Genomic DNA, 16,876 nt, shown 5'->3' with positions numbered 1-16,876 from the left:
CTACACCGTGACGCTCTGTGCTCCCACCCCGCAGCACAACCCAAGCTACACCGTGACGCTCTGTGCTCCCACCCCGCAGCACAACCCAAGCTACACCGTGACGCTCTGTGCTCCCACCCCGCAGCACAACCCAAGCTACACCGTGACGCTCTGTGCTCCCACCCCGCAGCACAACCCAAGCTACACCGTGACGCTCTGTGCTCCCACCCCGCAGCACAACCCAAGCTACACCGTGACGCTCTGTGCTCCCACCCTGCAGCACAACCCAAGCTACACCGTGACGCTCTGTGCTCCCACCCTGCTGCACACCCACCTACACCGTGACGCTCTGTGCTCCCACCCTGCAGCACACCCACCTACACCGTGAGGCTCTATGCTCCCACCCTGCAGCACACCCACCTACACCGTGAGGCCATAGAATCATAGAATATCAGGGTTGAAAGGGACCTCAGGAGGTCATCTAGTCCAACCCCCTGCTCAAAGCAGGACCAACACCAACTAAATCATCCCAGCCAGGGCTTTGTCAAGCCCGACCATAAAAACCTCAAATGAAGGAGATTCCACCACCTCCCTAGGTAACGCATTCCAGTGCTTCACCACCCTCCTAGTGAAATAGTTTTTCCTAATATCCAATCTAGACCTGCCCCACTGCAACTTGAGACCATTGCTTCTTGTTCTGTCATCTGCTACCACTGAGAACAGTCTAGATCCATCCTCTTTGGAACCCCCTTTCAGGTAGTTGAAAGCAGCTATCAAATCCCCCCTCATTCTTCTCTTCCGCAGACTAAACAATCCCAGTTTCCTCAGCCTCTCCTCAGAAGTCATGTGTTCCAGCCCCCTAATCATTTTTGTTGCCCTCCGCTGGATGCTTTCCAATTTTTCCACATCCTTCTTGTAGTGTGGGGCCCAAAACTGGACACAGTACTCCAGATGAAGCCTCACCAATGTCGAATAGAGGGGAATGATCATGTCCCTCGATCTGCTGGCAATGCCCCTACTTATACATCCCAAAATGCCATTGGCCTTCTTGGCAACAAGAGCACATTGTTGACTCATATCCAGCTTCTCGTCCACTGTAACCCCTAGGTCCTTCTCTGCAGAACTGCTGCCTAGCCATTTGGTCCCTAGTCTGTAGCATTGCATGGGATTCTTCCGTCCTAAGTGCAGGACCATGAGGCTGTGTTACTCCTGGGGAATTCTGCACCACTGTGCATGTGCAGAATTTATGTCCCCCACAGATGTCTTTGTTTCCCCGCAGAAAACTGACTTTCTGACAGGGAAGCAAAGGGAAGCCACAAGAGCAGTCATGCGACCCTCCCCAGCAGTATGTTTCAGGTACCCAGGGCAGCCAGCAGAGAGATAAATCACTGTGAGGCAAGGGGTGGAACTGAGGAAAGCCTGGCTGGTGGTTCCTACCCTGCACCAGGCTCAGCTACTAGCTCAGCTGGGCTGGGGAGGACAGGACGTCCTCTTCCCCTGCACAGCATCTGGGGCTGGGTCAGACTTACCCCAGATTTCTCCCGCAGCTGCAGGAAGCTCTTCAAACCCCCTCCCGCCACTTTCTGCACCCATCACTCCTCAGCTGCAGGAGGAGGGATCCCTCTACAGGGAGCTGTTCCCCCATCCATCCAACCCCCACGCATCCAGACCCCCTCATACCCAGGCCCTCCTGTCAAGCCTCACCCCCACACGCAGAACTCCCCCGATGAGCCCCACTGCCCCTGCACCCCACCGAGCCCCAACCAGTTGCACCCGATTCCCCACCCCACTGAGTCCCCCACACCCAGAGCCCACACCAAACTCTATCCCCTCCACACCAAGACTCCCCCATGCTGAGCCCCAACCACCTTCACCTGGACCCCCCTGCAGAGTCCCTTTACCGTTGCACCCAGAACTCCCCAACAAGCCCCTGTGCATCCAGATCCACCCCACATACACAGATCCCCCACTGAGCCACCCGCACCCAGATTGCCTCACACAGAACCCTCTCAACCCACACCTGGATCCCCCCACACTAAGCCTCTCCACACTTGCATCCTGCTGGGCTGAGCCTGCCTGCCCACGCCTGGTGCACCTGGCACAGAGGGGAAGGGCCCTCATGTTTTTCTGGGACAGGCCCGGTCCTTGTGCTGTGTCAGGGTTGGGTGCAGCCTCACGGCTGAGTCTGTGTCCCGGGGTGGGCTGCATAGTGATCTTCCACCTCTGTGCAGCCAGTGGCCTGTGTTCCTCAGTGCTACGCTGGAGCCTCCACATTTATTTGACAAATAAAATTTGCAGAATTTTAAAATATTGTGCACAGAACTTTTATTTTTTGGCGCAGAATGCCCTCAGGAGTACTGTGTGCTCCCATATCCACCTACACTCAGAGCTCCATGGATTCCAAGGCCAGAAGAGACCACTGTGATCACCTAGTCTGACCTCCCATATCCCCCAGACCAGAAAACTTCCCCAGAATAATTCCTAGAGCAGATCTTTTAGAACAATATCCAATCTTCATTTAAAAACGGTCAATGATGGAGAATCCTCCACAACCCTTGGTAAATTGTTCCAATGGTTATTTACCCTCACTGTCAAAAATGTATGTCTCGCTTCCAACCTCAATTTTCCAGCTCCAACTTCCAGCCATTGGATCGTGTTAGACCTTCCTCTGCTAGATCGAAGAGCCCATTATTAAACATTTATTCCCCATGTGGACACTTACACTCTGTGATCAAGTCACCCCTTAATCTTCTCTTTGTTAAGCTACATAGATGGAGCTCCTTGAGTCTATCACTCTAAGGCAGGTTTTCTAATCCTTTAATCATTCTTGTGGCTCTTGGCTGAACCATCTCTAATATAGCAACATCCTCCTTGAATCATGAGCACCAGAAGTGGACACAGGATTCCAGCAGCAGTCACACCAATGCCAAACACAGATGTAAAATGACCTCTGTGCTCCTACTCGAGAGTCCCCTGTTCTTGCATCCCATAATCACATTAGCCCTTTTGGTCACAGGGTCGCACTGGGAGAGTGTGTTCAGCTCAGTATGCACCCCCTCCCACAAATCTTTTTCAGAGTCCCTGCTTCCCAGGAGAGAGCCCCCCATCCTGCGGACTTTGTTCTAGAGGTGAACATTTACAGCTACCTGGATTACAACTGTAGATGTCTTGACTAGCTCCTCTGATACTAATGACAGATGCCGCAAGCCCCTGGTCCAGACCTGACAGGCAGGAGCCCTCAGCTACTGTGGCCGCAAGGGTGACAAGAGCTGGACAATTAGCAGGGTGCTAGTTCTGCTCTCAGAGTCTGTGGCTGAGTGGGCTGGGGCCTGCATCATCATCAGGGCAAAGCAAGCAGGTATCAAGCGGTGAGATGTAGGCAGAGGGAACAAATGCCCCCGGACCCCTCTCCCAGCGTCTCTCCCCACTTACCTCCTACGGGAAGGGACAGTGCAGAGCTGGGAGAGGTGAACGGTGACTGCAGAGCAAACCAGAAGTGAAGCCAGCATGACAGATCTTTAGGGGAGCTGTGAGTGTGGGGGAGCATGGGTGCATGGGTCTGATTCCTGTTTGCTCTGCCCTGACCCTCACCCATCCCCGCACAGGGCAGCACCTTGCACCCGATTAAACCCTGCTGAGGGTCTCACCCTTTGGGGCACTGAGGTCCACGGCTGTTACTCAGCTCACAGACAGTGAGGAGCTGACTAAGGGTAACAGGCCGATTTGCAAGGGCCCTTCTCACCTGGGGTCACTGAGAGTTCATAGTGCAGGTCCCTTGCTGGGCTGGGAAGGGACACAGCTCTAGCTCTGGTGATGTTCTGCTAACAGGGGGCTGTGTGCTCAACCAGGCTCTACAAACTGCTGCAGATCAGGGTCCTCTGCAACAAGGATCCATGCAACGTCCAGCACAGGGGGCACTTCCATGTATCAGCCCCTCCTGAGGAAATGGGAGGTGGGAGAGGACAGAGAGCAGGAGGGGCAAGGAGAAGACGGGAAGGACTTGAGACATTCTTCTGAGCCTGCCCCAGCCCAGTGCAGCACTCACCTCGCTGGGCTGGCAGTTTCTCATTGTCTTCTGGAGGCTCAGCTGAGCCCTTTCAACTCACTTCATGCATGGTGTGATCTGGCTTTGAAGTCTGCAGACCAAACGCTGCCCCACTTCCCAGCCAGAAGCAGCTACCCCCCTCCACGACTCTGCTAACACCACACGAGAGACTGGAGTTCTCAAGAACAGACTGCAGGGGAGAGACTGCAAGAGGGGTGCCATCAAAGTCACCCCTTCTAATGCCCTCCTACTACTGGGAGCCCAGCTTAAGGAAGAGGCCCAGACAAATCAATCCAGGGAGAGGAAAGCTGCTTAGGCCAGGGGAGGGACAAGGATGCCTTTACACACTCTCAAGAGTTTTCTATTTAAGCCAGTTCTATGTCTTCTGGGAGAAGGAGAGGAAACCAGCATGGAATAAAAGCAGAGAGGGGGGAGATTGCCTGCGGGCTGCAATCTGATACGCTTGGCTCCCATTAGCCCCATACTGATGTGCCCAGCAGCTCAGCTACTGCTTGGAATTAGCCTGCGGGAAGCGCACGCCTGCCCCAGAAACGCTCTGCACCTGGTATGTTTCCCTGGATGCTTCAGTCAATAAAGCTTGTAAGGCAAACAGGAGATTGCGGATTTCCGGAGTCTCTTGGCAGGCTCAGCCTTGTATCAGGAGCAGGACAAACTGACCTTCCATTGCTTCTATCGACCAGCAATCGATCCTCCCACCCGCTCTCTCCAGCCTTTCCCTGCTTCGCTACTGCTTGATCTTTGGCTTTCACGATCTCTTAACCCTCTGGCATGGAACCACCCCTGCCATGGCCTGTAACACTCCCTCCACTTTGCCAGCACCGGGCCTCAGACCCCCACACATACCGCCCACCACCAGCTCGACAGCCCTTTGGTAGCAGACACAGCTGGCACGGCACCCACACGCCCTGCCCACATGCCGTGAGCATGCGAGTGAAACGCTGCTGGCTCGAGCTTGCTCTGGCGATGTGGCAGGCAGGCGAAAGGTGCTCAGAAAGGCCAGACACTGACTCCCTCTCGGATAGGGGTGTCTACAGCCCTGCTCAGCGGGATGGTACCTGGACTCTGGGCAGGGCTGCCACGCATTCAGGTTTTACCCGGACAGTCTGGTTTTTGGCTTCTATGTCCGGGTGCCAGTTAGGGATGCCAGGTGCCTGGGTTTTTATTGGAAACTCCAGTTGAAAAGGGGACCTGGCAGTGTCCAGTCAGATGCACTGACTGGACACTAACAGTCTGGTCACCATGGGGCAGGGGGAGGCTCCAGGTCATTAACCCACGCCAGCCCCTGCTCAGCCAGGGCCACCTTCTACCTGCAGGCTGGCTCCTTGTCAGGCTGCAGCAGTTCCCAGAGCAGAGGGAGCCCAGCTGTCAGGGGAGGGAGGTGGAGACAATCCAGCAAGCCAAGGAGAGGGGGAGGGGAGAGAGGCACAAGCGACAGGGGTAGGGCCTTGGGGGAAGAGGCAGAGAAGGGGGCATGGCCTCAAGGGAATAGGTGGGGCAGGGGCCGGGCCTCAGGGAAGAGGTGGGGCAGGACCTCAGGGGTCCGGCTGCCAGTGATTAGAAAGGTGGCAACCCAGTCGGCACGGCCCCAAGGCACATTGGCCAGAGAGTGTGTGCTCCAGTGTGGCCACCCCCATTGCATGGCTTTGCAGAGGCAGCTCAAAATATCAGCCAGCACCTGCAGGCACAGAAATAGGGACCTTTGGCCACTGACGATGTCATCAGACAGCTGCCAAGCGTGCACCCTGATCCTTCTCTCCTCTCTGCTGATTGGCTATTGACTCCCACCCCCTCTGAGGCAATCCCAGGATCAGGCTCCTTTGCACTGATATAACTGTGTCCACACTGGGGGTTGCACCCATTTCACTATGTCAGTAGAAAAATCACAGCCCTAAGTGAAATAATTCCATTGGTACAAAAGTGGTGTGGAGACCAGACCTGGCAGGGGACTCCAGGAACCGGAATACAAACAATAAACACCACTACTGAACCTGCCTCGGCTGGGCTCCCTCAAGGCCAGGAAGGAGACTCCAGCAGGCAGGGCATTCTCCTCTAGCGAGGGCGGGCTCCATGCAGCCAGAGGAACAGTGCCACTTTCACTTCCTATTACAACTCAGGGAACGGTGGCGGAGGCAGGTAGCGGGGAAGCGAGCTGACTGCGAAGGGCCCAGGCATCACGCTCCTGACAGAGCAGATTCAGGGCTCTGGAGCCATTTATTAATGCTAGCAGAACAATTGGAAAGAATTTCCAGGGTTTCGTTGGCTCAGCAGCAGGACAAGGCCCTGTGCGCCTGGCAGGCGCTGCATAGACTGCCACAGAGCTGCCTGCCCTTGGCACACAGTAATTACCCCCGAGATCTCACATCCATTGTTATTTGTCATTGTTAATTGGAAGATTTTCTGCCGATTTGCCCTGGGTAATTCGCCCAGCAAGGGGCTGGGTCCGGAAGATTTCCTGCTCGGAATGCTGCAGCAGGCGACCTGCGCCCTTGGCGACACGCAGGACACCTTACTCGCCAGCCAGGCAGCAGGGAGGTCGCTGCTAGCATAGGCCCTGCTGGGACCCTCCGTGGGAAAACAGTGCCCTAGGCAAGCAAAGACACGGCCTCTGATCTCACTGTGAGCGACCGGAAAGGCTTTGGAAGCCTGCTATGATCCACGGTTAAGGTTCCATGTGTGACGAAGTGGGATTGTTCTCAAGGTTTCCTCTGAATACTGTAGGGGTGCCTCAGTTTCCCCTAGGCATTTCTTAAGTCTCTAGGTGGTGGGATAAGGAGGTGTGATTGTTGCAGAGCAAAGGGCCAGTGTACATAAATGGCCGACACTCTGTCTCCTGGCAACTGATGGCCTGGGCCCTTCTAGGTGAGAGCTAAAGGTGTTGGAGAACAAAGGAATCAGATGACCTCCTGGCCCGGGAAAGGGACAAAGCCCAGAGGAGGAGGGGCTGGGGAGTGATTCAGTTTTGGGCTGGCTGGGGACGTGGACTGAAGTGTAGACATGGTTGTCTGGCTCACTTCCCCTCAGAATGGACCTGGCTGAGGGGTCCTGTTTTCTGTACCTACAAGCTCTGTTTTAGACCATGTTCCTGTCATCTAATAAACCTGGCTGAGAGTCACATCTGACTGCGAAGTTGGGGGACAGGACCTCTGGCCTCCCCAGGACCCCATCTGGGTGGACTCGCTGTGGGAAGTGCACGGAGGGGCAGAGGATGCTGAATGCTCCGAGGTCAGACCCAGGAAGGTGGAAGCCGTGTGAGCTTCTTGCCCTGCAGACAGTCTGCTCCCAGAGAGGAGACTTCACCAGAGTCCTTCCTGGCTTCGTAGGGAGCAGTTCCAGAGCATCTCCCACAGTCTCCGTGACAACTGGTGGCAGAGGTGGGATGTACTGCACCTTGTGGATGGCGTTTCCTGCAGTAAGTGACTGGGGAACAGTAAAATGAAGGGAGGATAACGAGGACCAGGCGTGCTGAAGGCTCAGAGAGGGACAGTCTCAGGGGGCGGCTAACTCCTGGGAGTGTGTGACCAGCGAGAAGGACTTTTGCAGTAACAGGGTCCCCCTGGGGATTGCAGCGAGCGGTCCCGGGGTGGAGGAGTCTGCAGCTCGACCCTGGCAAAGAGGTGGTAACCTCAAGAGGGGCTGGTATACTAGGGTTCTCCCTGGAAACCGTGGGGAGCTGAGAGCACACAGGCCTGTGAGTCCACAACAGTGGAATGATGGCCTCCCACCGTCTCCTTAAGAAGGTCATTGTAACCCTGTACAAAAAGAGAGGGCTGCGCATTGGAAAGTTCTCCAAAGCACAGTTAATCGTGCAGCTGGAGGGTGATGACCGCTCTAAGGAGCAGATTCCTGACCGAGATCGGGGAGGATCTGGGAGCAGCTGGAGCAGTAGCCAGGCATCCCCAAGACTCCTGTCCCCGACCAGATGGGGGTCTTCATGATCGGGTTCCCCATCGGGGGATCAGAGACGGATGGGATTGGAGCTGAGTCCAAGAGAGCAAGAGGACTGAGAGAGCCAGAGAGAGCCTGAGAAAGAGCTGCAGGAAAAGCAGCAGCAGCATGACCTGGTGAAAATCATGGAGCAGGTCCTCAAGGAATCAATTCTGAAGCACTTAGAGGAGAGGAAAGTGATCAGGAACAGTCAGCATGGATTCACCAAGGGCAAGTCATGCCTGACTAATCTAATTGCCTTCTTTGACGAGATAACTGGCTCTGTGAATGAGGGGAAAGCAGTGGACGTGCTGTTCCTTGACTTTAGCAAAGCTTTTGACACGGTCTCCCACACTATTCTTGCCAGCAAGTTAAAGAAGTATGGGCTGGATGAATGGACTATAAGGTGGATAGAAAGTTGGCTAGATTGTCGGGCTCAACGGGTGGTGATCAATGGCTCCATGTCTAGTTGGCAGCCGGTATCAAGTGGAGTGCCCCAAGGGTCGGTCCTCGGGCCGGTTTTGTTCAGTATCTTCATAAATGATCTGGAGGATGGTGTGGATGGCACCCTCAGCAAGTTTGCAGATGACACTAAACCGGGAGGAGAGGTAGATACGCTGGAGGGTAGGGATAGGATACAGAGGGCCCTAGACAAATTAGAGGATTGGGCCAAAAGAAACCTGATGAGGTTCAACAAGGACAAGTGCAGAGTCTTGCACTTAGGACGGAAGAATCCCATGCACGGCTACAGATTAGGGACCGAATGGCTCGGCAGAAGTTCTGCAGAAAAGAACCTAGGGGTTACGGTGGACGAGAAGCTGGATATGAGTCAAAGGTGTGCCCTTGTTGCCGAGAAGGCCAATGGCATTTTGGGCTGTATAAGTAGGGGCATTGCCAGCAGATCGAGGGACGTGATCGTTCCCCTCTATTTGACATTGGTGAGGCCTCATCTGGAGTACTGTGTCCAGTTTTGGGCCCCACACTACAAGAAGAATGTGGAAAAATTGGAGAGAGTCCAACGGAGGGCAACAAAAATGATTAGGGGACTGGAACACATGACTTCTGAGGAGAGGCTGAGGGAACTGGGATTGTTTAGTCTGCGGAAGAGAAGAATGAGGGGGGATTTGATAGCTGCTTTCAACTACCTGAAAGGGGGTTCCAAAGAATCATAGAATAGAATATCAGGATTGGAAGGGACCTCAGGAAGTCATCTTGTCCAAGTCCCTGCTCAAAGCAGGACTAATCCCCAATTTTTGCCCCAGATCCCTAAATGGCCCCCTCAAGGATTGAATTCACAACCCTGAGTTTAGCAGGCCAATGCTCAAACCACTGAGCTATCCCTCCCAAAAGGATGGATATAGATTGTTCTCAGTGGTAGCAGATGACAGAAAAAGGAGTAATGGTCTCAAGTTGCAGTGGGGGAGGTTTAGGTTGGATACTAGGAAAAACTTTTTCACTAGGAGAGTGGTGAAACACGGGAATGCATTACCTAGGGAGGTGGTGGAATCTCCTTCCTTAGAAGTTTTTAAGGTCAGGCTTGACAAAGCCCTGGCTGGGATGATTTAGTTGGGGATTGGTCCTGCTTTGCGCAGGGGGTTGGACTAGATGACCTCCTGAGGTCCCTTCCAACCCTGATATTCTATGATTCTATGGTGGAGCGGAAAGTCATAGGGGACCTGCCAGGGGTGAGTGGGGATCAACCCCGGGATGCCAGTTCCGCAGGGAACCTTGACACTAAATTGCTGCCCCTGGTTAAGGAGGGGGGGATGTGGATGTCCACCTCACTGCCTTTGAGCAGGCTAGTGATTTGAACCAGGGGGACTCTGCGGAAAAGCTCTGGTGTCTAGCTCCCTTGTTGGGTCCCAAGACCATGGACACTATCAGCCAGATGGGTGGGGTGGTGGACAGGCTCCCACTCCTGACCCCAACCTATATGTCTGTGTGGAGTCTCCTGGATTCAGGCCCCTCGGACCCCCAGTGGGAGCGGAAGGGGGCGGTCAATGGGGGGACATTCCTGGGGTGGTGAGACCCTGGAAGAGAGAGAACTGTTGTCAGGCCCTAGGTGGTGCAGCCTCAGATGCTGAGGGGCTGTGAGACCTGGGTGAGGGTCCTAGGGATGAAGCCCCTTGCCCTGCCGATGGCCCAGATCCCTGTGCAGACCCAGGAGGGGTCGGGCTGGCTGGTCATTGGGGTTCTCCAGAATATCAGCTGTGAGACCCTGTTGGGGGGTGACTGTGTCTCTTTGGGACCAGATCCAGGCCCTGCTCCTGTAATGATCAAGGGTTTGAATTTGAATCCAGGGAACCAATCGGCGGAGAGGGAAATAGTCAGTGAAAATGCAGATGACCTGGCTGGCAGGAGGGAGGAGCTGCTAGGCTTAGGATACCTGCCAGCCTGTAACCGGACCCCTGGGGCTGCGTGGGACAAAGAGATGTTCCCTGCCCCCCTGCACACCGGAGAGGGGGCTCACACTGGCTCTGATGCGGTAAAGAGAGCAGAGAGCTCGCTGCCTGCCCCCCCCGGGACAGCCAGGACAGCGCTGAGCAAGGGGGCAGATAAGACCCCAGCTGAGGGGGGGAACCCACAGGCAGGGCAGGATGGCTGCCAACCAGGTTTGCCTGGTCCAGAGGCGCTGCTGGGAAGTGATCCCACGGCAGGGAAGGGGGCTCTGGACATAGTGGGCCCCTCAACAAGGCGATCTGGTTGGGGAAGAAATGCATCCTGGTGGTGTTGGATTTTGCCAACCACTACCCAGGGGTGGGGGATCTGCCCTCTGATGAGGCAGACATGCTGCTGACCATCTTCAGCAAAGAAGGGGTCCCCAGCGAGATCCTTACAGACCAGGGGTCCAATGTCATGTCAGCCCTGCTCCAGGGCTTGTGGGAGAATTGTGGGGTCTGGCCCTGGACGTCTGCATATCACTCTCAGTCCAATGGGCTGGTGGAGAGGATCAGAGATTGGCCCATTCTCCAGACCGAGAAAAGGTCCAGGCCTTTATCAGGAGGGCGGGATACTACTGGGGGTTTGTACCCCACTTTAGCTCCCTAGCTACTCCCATCACTGAGCTATGTACGAAGGAGAAGCCAGACAAGGTGGTCTGGACCGAGTAGTGCCAGAGGGCTCTCTGTGCACTGAAGGAGGCTCTAACCCAGGGCCTGGTAAACCCGAACAGTGCCAAGCCCTTTACAGTGTTCACCGATGCCACAGACACAGGGCTGGGCACGGTGCTAATGCAGGTCGATGCGAAGGGGGGGAGACACCCCATTGGGTGCCCAAGCAAGAAGCTGCTGCCCCGGGAGCAGAATTACGTGGCCATAAAGAAGAAATGTCTGGCCATGGGGCAGGCCCTTAAAGAGCTGCAGCCGTATCTATTGGGGCGGTGCTTTGCGGTGTATACTGACCCCTCTGCCCAGACATGGCTGCATCCAATGAAAGGGGCTGATGCCGAGCGGCGGGTGACAGAGACACATGGCCAGAGGGTGGCCAAAGTCAAGATGGGGGCTCTTAACCAAGAGAGCCCGAATCACAGCCCTCCAGACTGGAGCGCTGGGAGAAGACCTGATCTCAGTTTGAACCCCAGGGGTTTTGGGGTGGAAAAAGGGCACGGGCGGCATAAACCTTCCCAAATGCGGCCTGCGAGTGCCATCGAGCACACCCGACCTAAGGGAGGGCGTAAAATAGGAAGGGCCTGGTGTAACTCCCACCAAGGAATGGGAGAGATGATGGGGCATCCATGGGAACATTGGTAGGTTCGAACTTCCCCAGGTCACCAGCTAAAGTGACCTCGCTCAGTTCGGTCTGGAAGGGGGAGAGATGTGACGAAGTGGGACTGTTCTTAATGTTTCCTCTGAATACTGTAGGGGTGCCTCAGTTTCCCCTAGGCATTTCTTAAGTCTCTAGGTGGTGGGATAAGGAGGTGTAATTGTTGCAGAGCAAAGGGCCAATGTACATAAATGGCTGACACTCTGTCTCCTGGCAACTGATGGCCTGGGTCCTTCCCCCCTGCAAGGTGAGAGCTAAAGGGTTGGAGAACAAAGGAATCAGGTGACCTCCTGGCCTGGGAAATGGACAAAGTCCAGAGGAGGAGGGCGGGGAGAGTGAGTCAGTTGGGGCTGACTGGGGACATGGAGTGAAGTGCAGACGTGGTTGTCTGGCTCACTGCCCCCCAAAATGGACCCGGCTGAGGGGTCCTGTTCTCTGCACCAACAAGCTCTGTGTTAGACCATGTTCCTGTCGTCTAATAAACCTTCTGTTTTACTGGCTGGCTGAGAGTCACGTCTGACTGTGGAGTTGGGGGGTAGGACCCTCTGGCTTCCCCAGGACCCCGCCTGGGCGGACTCACTGGGGGAAGCGCACGGAGGGGCAGAGGATGCTGAATGCTCCGAGGTCAGACCCAGGAAGGTGGAAGCTGTGTGAGTTTCTTGCCCTGCAGACAGGCTGCTCCCAGAGAGGAGACTTCCCCAGAGTCCTGCCTGGCTTCGTAGGGAGCAGTTCCAGAGCATCGCCCGGGGACGCCGGGACACCGTGTATGCCTGGCAGCCGCTGCTTGTGCTGCATGGCTCCTGCAGCGCACTCCTCCCACGGCGCTGTGCCTTGGTGAGTGGCAGGAAACGAATCAGCTACATTCTGTCCAATCTCGGTCCCATCCAGAGCTGCTTACCCAGGTCCCCGTGTGCAGGGGGAGAGGTAATGAGCATTTCCATTATTGTAAAATAAACGGCTATTGGACACATGTGTAGTTCCCATCTAGCCCTCAGGATGCAGTCTCCAGACTATGTGCTCATGTATGAAAGCAGATATCCTGTTTTATGGCATAAGAACGAGACTCACAATCCCTTAGACGTGCGACAGGATATGATGCTATTGGCCCAGTCTGCAGAAGTCTGACTGGTTTTACTTGTCATTATAATAATGATTAGATTTTTCACTTAATCTGTGGCTTGTAAGAGTGAGTAAACAGCCTTCTCCCTACTTTACAGATAGGGAAACTGAGGCAGGAGGTGCTGCAAGTCTTACCCAAAGTGACACAGTGAGACATTGGCTTGGATAGGGACAGAGGCCAGCTCTCTTGACTTGGATTTCTTTGCTTTAACCACTAGACATGCTGCCTATGGGTAACGTGTCAGGATTAATTGAAACACAGAAGACTGAACAGTCCAGTTAAGGGAAGTTTCTCACCGTGGCGAGGGGTGACTTAGCCACACAACAGCAACTGACGTTAATGAAAGGCACAGAATTAAAGATCACAAGAAGCGCAGAAAATACCTCCCACCAAGCCTTGCTCCTGGGTTCGCAGTGGGGAAAAGAACATAGGACAAGGCCTGCCCCACGGCAGGTGAGCTGGACTAGACCCACAGCTAGCAGCGACGGTACAGAGACAGAGCAATCAGCCCTGCCCCAGTGCAGATGGCCGTGCCAGATGCTTCATAAGGGGTCCCTTTCATCCAGAATGTTTCTAGGCATATCCGAAAGCAGCAGGGGAGCAAGAGGAGCTCCAAGATCCCTCACTAACTGCTAACCTGCTGCAGTCCTCGGCCCACTGATTAGATCCTCTCCCTCCCAGGCAGTCCTCTCAGTAGCACACACATGGAGAGGAAGGGTCAGTGGGAGCAGCCCTGTCCCCTTGGGCTTCAGTTCTTCACCATTAGAACTTCAAAGGCCTCCCAAGATTCCCAGCCAGGCTCTGTCCCTGGAACATCTTTTGCATTGATAATTAAACTCTTTGCTGTGTTTTCCCGACATGTCTGTTCTCTGCCTCTCAGTTACTAACCCACTCAAACAGCAGAGTGGTGAAACTGAGCTCCCCTCTCCGGGCACCCTCGCCAAGCAGGGCTCTCAGCTCCCCCACGCTCTGGGTTCTCCCCCCTACTGGATCCAGCACAGCACCATGAATAAACCAAAGCAGAAAGCAAGCATCAGAGTCACGGCCTCTCTATCACTGGCCTTTTTTGAGTCAAGTTTGGATTTTTTCTAAAATATCTGCTCTCATTCCAGCAGGAATGGTTGTGGTAGAGTTCCAGAGGGTTGGACTGAATGATCACAGTGGTCCCTTCTGGCCTTGGAATCTATGGAAAGGTGGCAGGGAATGGGCGCCCCCTGCAGGAGGCAAACCGGGCAGTGGCATGCTTTCCCCATAGACCAAAGCAGTATTTTCAAGAGACAGGTTTTGGCCAGGTATCTGTAGCCAACCATTTAATCAGTGAATCAGCAGAGCGGCCAACCCCGCAAGCCTTCAACACCATGAATCAGGCCTCTAAACATTATCAGACTGGCTTAAAACCCATGAGATTTTAAACAATAACAAAATGTCAGGTCTTTTTCTTGGCCTTCTGTTCTCTACAGGGTCACACTTTCAAGCTTTTCTCCACAGCAATGAGGCCTAGAAATGTACCTTCTCTTGAAAAGAAAGATGAAATTCTCACGACTCCAGGATTTAAGAAAAAATCAAATCCTGAAAAACTCACAATAAAACTGGGAGTGTTGGTATCACTGGAATATGGAGTTTGTCCTGTCCAGGAACAACCCATGAATGGCTCCAGATTGTTTGTTATTCATAGAATCATAGAATATCAGGGTTGGAAGGGACCTCAGGAGGTCATCTAGTCCAACCCCCTGCTCAAAGCAGGACCAATCCCCGACTAAATCATCCCACCCAGGGCTTTGTCAAGCCTGATCTTAAAAACTTCTAAGGAAGGAGATTCCACCACCTCCCTAGGTAACGCATTCCATTGTTTCACCACCCTCCTAGCGAAAAAGTTTTTTCCTAATATCCAACCTAGACCTCCCCCACTGCAACTTGAGACCATTACTCCTCGTTCTGTCATCTGCTACCACTGAGAACAGTCTAGATCCATCCTCCTTGGAACCCCCTTTCAGGTAGTTGAAAGCAGCTATCAAATTTTTGATTTTGCAGTGGATCGTTTGTCCACACCAGTTACAGCCTCCGGACTGGTTCGCTAAATCACATGCTATTCTTACTGACCACAATGTCCAAACCTGGATGCCTGAAGTTAAGCACCTCCCAAGCATGGGCAGCGAGTTCTATGGGCCCGTGGTGCCTGGGCACCAGGAATATTCCAGGGCCTGGCTCCAGCACTGGTCTCTCCCTCGGCCCCACCTTCCTCCCCGGGTGTCCCCGCCCCGTGCATCCCCCGGGCCATTTAAAACAGCCCGGGGGCCCCCACTCACCACTGGCAGCACAGCGGAGCTGAGCGGCTTCCTGCCTGCTCGCGCCACATGGCTGCTGGCACCTCCGTGCAGCCCCTGAGTGGGGTTGGTCTGTGTCCCGCCCCAAGCACCCCAGAGGCCAATGGGAAGCTGCGGGGGCAGTGCCTAGGGGTAGCAGAATGTGGAGACTCCTGGCCCCCCCGCTCTCCCCAGCTCCTCCCAGAGCCTACACCCCTCCTTTGGCCCCCAAACTCCCTCCCAGAGCCTGCACCCCCTCCCTCCGCCCCCCCTCCCGCCCCCAAACTCCCTTCCAGAGCCTGCACCCCTCACCCCCTCCTGCACCCTCACCCCTTGCCCAAGCGTAGAGCCAGCATCCAGCACACAAACTCCATCCCAGAACCTGCACCCCAGACCCCCTCCCCCACCCAAACTCCCTCCCAGAGCCCAACCTCTCACCCGTCCTGCACCCCAATCCCCTGCCCCAGCCCAGGGCCTGCACCCCAGACCTCCTCCCCGCCACCCAAACTCCCTCCCAGAGCCTTAGGCAGGTGAGGGGTGGAGTTTGGGGGTGGAGCTTGGGGGGCCGGGTTCTGGGCACCACCAAAATTTCTACAAACGTGCCGCCCCTGCACCCAATGGGCCTGATCCAGAAAGGTGGTGAGCACTCCAGGCCACTACTGCCTGCAATAGAAGCTGCAGCTCCTCAGCAACTTTGAAAACCTGGGTCTAGCCCAGGGATGGGCAAACTTTTTGGCCCGAAGGCCACATCTGGGAATAGAAATTGTATGGCGGGCCATGAATGCTCACAAAATTGGGGTTGGAGTGTGGGAGGGGGTGAGGGCTCTGAGGTGGGGCCAGAAATGAGGAGTTCAGGGTGTGGGAGGGGGCTCTGGGCTGGGGCAGGGGAGTGAGGTGGGGGGATGAGGGCTCTGGTTGGGGGTGTGGGCTCTGGGGTGGGGCTGAGGATGAGGAGTTTGCGGTGTAGGAGGGTGTTCTGGGCTGGGACCTACGGGTTCTGAAGGTGGGAGGGGGATCAGGGCTGGGGCAGGGGCACGGGGGAGGCTCAGAGGTGCAGGCTCCAGGCGGGGCTTACCTCAAGTGGCTCCCAGAAGCAGCGGCATGTCCCTTCTCTGGCTCCTAGGCGGAGGTGCAGCCAGGCGGCTCTGCATGCTGCCCTGTCCACAGGCACAGCCCCTGCAGCTCCCATTGGCTGTTGTTCCCGGCCAATGGGAGCTTCGGGGGTGGCACTTGGGGCAGGGGCAGCTTGCAGAGTGGAGCCCCCTGGCTGCCCCAACATGTAGGAGCCAGAGCGCGGCCATGCCACTGCTTCTGGGTGCCATGTGGAGAGGCCACTGACCCTGATCCCTGGCTGGAGCGCGGCAAGCCCCATACCCTGCTCGCCAGCAGGAGCTCAAGGGCCGGATTAAAACAGCTAGTGAGCCGGATGCGGCCCACGGGCCATAGTTTGCCCACCCCTGGTCTTGCCCTTAGCAGCAATAGCACTCCTGCTGGGAAACATTGGTCTTGGGGGTACCTGGAGTTTTATTTTTCACCGGGAGAATAATGAATGACAAATAAATCATCCCCACCGACTCCAGGCAGCACTCTGTCCCCCTCTAGTGGTGACTGGGCCACATTTAGAGATGGATGAGCCTGCTAAGGTAGCTGGCCTTCTAACTCAGACAGCTGAGTCCCCTCCATTTAGCTCCAGAGGACCTAGGTTTGATTCCTGCTGCCAGC

At 55.2% G+C, this 16,876-nt stretch overlaps 1 protein-coding gene across 2 annotated transcripts in view; it reads right to left on the bottom strand.

The window, feature by feature from the left end:
• EPHA8 (EPH receptor A8) overlaps nucleotides 1-16,876 on the bottom strand; it is a 136,318-nt gene that overhangs the window by 106,166 nt on the left and 13,276 nt on the right. The window lies entirely within an intron of this gene.

Source organism: Natator depressus, chromosome 18, assembly GCF_965152275.1.
Source record: "Natator depressus isolate rNatDep1 chromosome 18, rNatDep2.hap1, whole genome shotgun sequence".
Lineage (NCBI taxonomy): Eukaryota > Metazoa > Chordata > Testudines > Cheloniidae > Natator > Natator depressus.
The sequence above is the reverse complement of the archived record's forward strand: the minus strand, read 5'-3'. Positions and strand labels throughout refer to the sequence as shown.